Source organism: Elephantulus edwardii, unplaced genomic scaffold, assembly GCF_000299155.1.
Source record: "Elephantulus edwardii isolate Elephantulus edwardi_28Jun2011 unplaced genomic scaffold, EleEdw1.0 scaffold00063, whole genome shotgun sequence".
NCBI classification, from domain to species: Eukaryota; Metazoa; Chordata; class Mammalia; order Macroscelidea; family Macroscelididae; genus Elephantulus; species Elephantulus edwardii.
The window spans coordinates 7,509,604-7,515,603 of record NW_006399813.1 but is presented as its reverse complement, the minus strand read 5'-3'; the positions used below and the strand labels follow the sequence as shown (position 1 = coordinate 7,515,603).

At 38.4% G+C, this 6,000-nt stretch overlaps 1 protein-coding gene across 1 annotated transcript in view; it reads right to left on the bottom strand.

Moving 5' to 3' along the window:
• Nucleotides 1-6,000, bottom strand: part of CD55 (CD55 molecule, decay accelerating factor for complement (Cromer blood group)) — a 219,443-nt gene that overhangs the window by 60,604 nt on the left and 152,839 nt on the right. The window lies entirely within an intron of this gene.

Here is a 6,000-nt window from a genome sequence, read left to right as displayed (position 1 = left end):
TTGACCTCTGATTACTGCTTTGGCTGCTTCCCAGAGGTTTTGGCAAGTGGTGTTTTCATTGTCATTAGTTTCAAGAACCTTTTTCATTTCATTTTTTATTTCTTCTACTACCCAGTCATGTTCAAGCAAGGTGTTGTTCAGCTTCCAAGTGTATGGTTTTTTTTTATCCTTTATCATCCTATTATTAATTCCTAATTTTGTGGCATTATGGTCTGACAAGATGGTTTGTATTATTTCTGTGTTTTTTAATTTGTTGATGCTTGCCTTGTGACCTAGAATGTGATCAATTCTAGAGAATGTTCCATGCACATTAGAGAAGAAGGTATACTGTGCTTTTGGGGGGTGCATTAGTCTATAAATATCTATGAGGTCAAGTTGGTTTATTGTGTGATTTAATTCTTCAGTATCTCTGTTGAGTTTTTTTCTGGTAGTTCTATCTTTTCTTGAGAGGGGTGTATTAAACCCCCCAGCACTATAGTAGTTTTGTCTATTTCCTTTTTCAGTTTTGTTACTGTTTGTTTTATGTATTTTGCTGGTCTTTCATTTGGTGCATGGATATTTATTATTGTTATGTCCTCTTGTTCTATTGACCCTTTCAACATTATGTAGTGACCTTCTTTGTCCTCTGTGATGGTTTTTACATTGATATTTATTTTATCAGAGATTAATATGGCTGCTCCTGCTTTTTTCTGGTTGCCATTTGCTTGGTATATTTTCCCCCACTCTTTTATTTTTAGCCTGTCTTTATCTTTATTTTTCAGGTGTGTCTCTTGTAGACAACATATTGATGGATTTTGTTTTTTTATCCAATCTGCTACTCTCTTTCTCTTCAGCAGTGCATTTAAACCATTCACGTTCAGTGTAACTAATTGAGAGGCTAGGTTTTATTGCTATCATTATTTAACAAGGTGTCTTTTTCATGTCATTGAAAATGTAGGTACTTTTGCTGTGTGTTTAAGTGAAGTGCATTTTTAAAAAAAATTAATAAACGAGCGGACTCCTTTCTTAGAAAGGATTTTCTTGACCTGAAATTCATATATGAAGCTTTCAATGTTCTGCAATAGAGATTTTCCCCTCTACAGGCTGTTCTGGCAGTATTTTAAAAAAGTGGCCTAAGGCTAGGTGACAATGTTCTCTCTGGTAAGATGGCATCTTCTGCACCTAATGTCATGTTGTTGTTGTTGTTGTTAAGTGCCTTCGAGTTGCAGGCAACTCATAGTGACCCTATGAAGGAGATTCTTCAACACTTGGGTGTCTTCCATCCTCTCTCCAGGTTCATAGGGTTTCCGGGGGCAATCTATTACAGAATGGATGCCGCTCCTGCTTCCAAGCTTGTTTTAATTGGGGAGTTTCACCTAACATTGTCCACCATGGGTAACCAACCATTAACACATTGGACACATCAGCATCATGGTGTTCAGCCTCACAGCAACCACAAGTGACCACGGTATGGCAACTTGTACACCAGGGCTGTGGTACCTAGAGGAATGTCTGAACAAAAACCATGAAAGATAGACCCGAGGGCCTTTGATTAGAAGTCACCCACCTTGGTTGCATCGCTTTCAGTCCACTGGGCCAGCTGATCACTCTCTATGTTGATGTTTTGTTGTTAAGTGCTGTCGAGTCACAGGTGATTCATAGTGAACCTATGAAAGAGAGTCCTCAACACTATAGGTGAGAAAAACACAGCAGACAAATGAAAGTGTAATGTTTGATCTCGAAGAGAAAAAATTTTCTTTGCCAACTCCTGGTTTTGAGAAATAGCAATAAAATTCTGCTACCAAAGTGACAGAAAAGGCAGAAAACAGAAATTCACTCTCTCTCTGGGGCGGGGTGTGTGTGTGTGTGTGTGTGTGTGTGTGTGTGTGTTTGATGACAGGTAAGGACTTAGATTCTGACCCCATCTCTCTCTTGCATTCTGTGTGCCATAGTACTCAACCACCACAGATTCCATAGTCAGGAAGCAACCCATGGTAATGCTGTCTGTCTTGTGAAGAGTGAATGAGATCATGTGTGTAATGCATTTGACACATTGTTTCGTCTTCTTGGAATACTCAGTAAATATGAACAACAATGACAACATTGGACATACACCAAAACTTGGTTGGTTTCCATTTATATCTATAAAAAAATTGGATGACCTAGAAACTGGAAAAACTAGTAACATAAATGTGCTAATAGGAACAAGATGCTAATAATATTGAGATCATTCACTTATTAATCTTATCCTCTTCTCCACCCCATAGAATTTGTCATTTGGCAAAAACAGGCTATTTTTCAAAGTTTCCTATTTTTTCAGACCTTGGCGTGTTTCCCTACTGCCACTATCGTCTCATGTATAATTTGTTTACCTTGATTTATGATCTTGTGAAAATTGAGAACCAGGCTGAAAAGAGCTCATTAAAATTGCAAAGTACAAAGATAGCAAGAGAATATCTTTACATATCTTCTTTTACATACCTACAATGAGCTGCTGTCCTGTTTGAGACATAATTTAATTTCAGCATCACAATAGGACCATGAATAACATATGATTTTCATGTGCTGAAAATGAACTAAAAATGAGAAACCGATAGGACCAAATTATACAGATGGAAAACCAAAATCTGAACCTAAATCTGGTAATTCTAAAATTAATCCCTTTCCACTATGCTTATCTTCTATTTATTAGTGCATAATTAAAACTAAATATTTCCTTGATAATTCCCCTAAGTATTCATTAATGGAGAAATATTGTCCTACCACTTTTCTTGTAGTTGTCAAAGAAAAGTCATGTACCTAAATGATGACAATTTCTCCAGAGAAAATTGTACTTTTTCAGAAAGTCAAATGAGCTGCAACAAAGAAAGCAATTTGTTTTAAACAATAATTGCAGTCAATGTTGAAAACTCTTATTTCCCTCTAAGTCTTCTCTGGGATATCTTTCCTTTGGCATCTCTTTGATGACCCTTAATCCTTTTGGTCATGTGTGGGTTAATCAAAGCAAAAGTCTAAATACTAAAGAGATTTAGATTTATTGAGAGCAAGTACCATGTCTGACTTATCTTAGTGTCAATACCTATACAAAGAAAGTTACAAAACACTTAGAAGAAACCAAATGAGACATATATAAATGGAAAATCATACCATGTTCATGGATAGGAAGGCTTTGCTACCCACAGTTACATGGAAATAAATGGCAATTCTAATTGAGATTCCATACATTTTTGTTGTTGTTGTTATGTGCTATCAAGTTACTTGCAACTCATAGCAACCCCATTCACCATAGCTTTGAACCCTGTCCTATCCGGAGCCAATCTCACGGTCTCTGAGATGCCTACTTACACTTCTATGTTAATTCAGCTCCTCCAGGGTCTTCCTTTCCTGCACTATCCCTCCATCCTTTGAAATATTATGTCCTTCTCCAAGTACTGGTACTTCTGGCCACATGCTCAAAGTATGTAAGATGCAGCTTCAAAATCTTTGCCTCCAAGGAGCATCTTGATTTCATCCTCTCTTGGTCAAACCTTTCAGGTCTCTTGGCAGTACCTGGTATGTTTAATCTCTTCTCCAGCACCACAACTCAAAAATACTGCTTCTTCTTTTGTCTAAGTTATTGTCCAGCTCTCAGATTCATAGCAAGCAATTGTGAAAACCATAGCCTGGATCAAGCACACTTGAATCTCTAGCTATAATAGCTACTATTGCTATTTCGCACTCTGGAGAGGTCACTTACAGCAGATTTTCCTAATTCATCTTTTGATTTCATGACTGCTAGTGTCAAAATTGTTGAACCAATCAAGCGGAAATTGTTAGCAATTAAGTTGTCCTTGTTGTTGTTGTTGAGTACCACAGAGGTGGAACAGACCCATAGCTGACCCGCTGGTGGGTTTTCAGAGGCAATTAATAGCACAGGAGGAGATTGCCCATCCTGGTGGCCTCGAACGGCGTGCCTTCAAGATTGCAGCACAGCTTATTGGCACTACGCTGGCCACCAGAGCTCCCTAGCAATTAAAAATCAATCACTAATTTTATGTGGAAAGGAGAAAGACCCTGGATAAGTGAAGAATTACTGAAGAAGAACAAAGTAGGAGATGTTAGACTTTCTGATTTAAAAACTTGCTCTATAGCCATGGTAGTTAAAATACCTGGGACTGGTAAAACAACAAACACATAGACCAACGGAACAGAATTGAGAACTCAGAAATAAATCTATTCAATTCTGGACAGTTGATGTTTGAGAAAGGAATGCAATCCATCAAATTAAGAAACCACAGTATCTTTCACAAATCATGCTGGCAAAACTGGAAAATTATTTGCAGAAAAATGAAAAGAGATTCATGCCTCACACGGTATGTAAAACTAATTGAAGGTGGGTCAAATAATTAGGTGTAAAACTTTAATTGTAAAGATCATCCAAGAAAAAAAATTGGGGCAAGTTATGTAGTATTTTTTAAAATTGTTGCTCCTGTGTGCTGTGTAGTATACCATTGTGTGAACATACCATAACTTCTCAATCCATTTGGTTGTGGTTGGACATTTGGGCTGTTTCCATGTTCTTCCAATGGTGAATGATACTGTTATGAACACTGGTGTACAAATATTCATTTGTGTCTCAGTTCTAATTTCTTTGGGGTATATTCCTAGTAGTGGAAGAGCTGGAGCATGCATTTTCTGTGTTCAGCTCACTGGAGAGCATTATGCTTAGAGAACTAAATCAGTCTCATAAGGACAAATACTGCATAAGACAGTCACTGTAAAAATAGAAGGATAACTAATAAAATGCGTATGGAGATCCAAAGTGGGAAAGAGTGGGAGTAGATTGGTAAGGATGGATAGGGGCAAATTCATAGGGTTGCACAATTGGGTGGGTGTAGAAAGGGGTAAAGGAAATTGGAAAGATCCAGCAGGGAACTGGAAAGACAGGATAATGGTGGGCATAGCCAAATGTGATTAATTTTAAAAAACATATTAAACACAATATATACAAACTATGTAAGCAAACCTATACTTGGACCAGAAAGCAGTCCTCAGAAAACATTACTTGGGTCAAAATCAGGATAGGAGTGCATCAGAGATGCAGCCTGTCTCCAAACCTTTTCAATCTATATGTGAAACAAATCATTTGGGTAGCGGGGCTTTAGGAGGAGGAATGTGGCATCACGATTGGAGGAAGACTCATCAACAACTTACAATATGCAGATGGCACAGCCTTGCTTACTGCAAGTGAAAAAGACCTGCAGCATTTGCTGCAGAAGCTCAAGGACTGTAGTTTTCAACATGAATTGAAGCTCAACATCAAGAAGACAAACATTCTCACCACTGGGCCAACTGTCAGCACCATGATAGATGGAGAAGAGATTGAGGTTGTTAACAATTACAGCTTACTCAGCTCCACAATCAACAACATCCTTACCACCAGTAGTCATGAAATCAAAAGATGAATTGCATTGGGAAAATCTGCTGTCAGGGACCTCTCCAGAGTACTGAAAGGCAGCTATGTCTAGAGATTGAGGTGCACCCAATCTAGGCCATGGTCTTTATGTTTACTTGCTATGCAGCAGAGACCTAGACAAGGACTAAAGATGACAGAAGAATAATTGATGCTGTCGAGTTGTGCTGCTGGAGAAGAGTTTTGAACATACCATGCATGAACTGACAAGAAAATAAATAGGTCTGTCTTGAAGAGGGTAAAACCAACTTTCTCCTTGGAGCCTAGGATTTTGAAGCTCTGTCTTACATACTTTGGGCACATGGCCAGGAGAGAAGGGTCCTTGGAGAAGGACGTCATACTTGGAAGGGTGGAGGGGACAACATGGGAAAGGAAAACCCCAAATGAGATTGACAGATACAGTAACTGGGACAATGAGTGTTGGTGTGTAAGAGTTAGTGACACTGGCTCCGGACAAGTCAGGTTACAGAGCTGTTGTACATATGGTCACTCTCGGTCACAGAACACTTGACAGCACACAACAACAACAACCAAAGCAATAGAATATTTAAAAAAAAATAAGTCAGAGC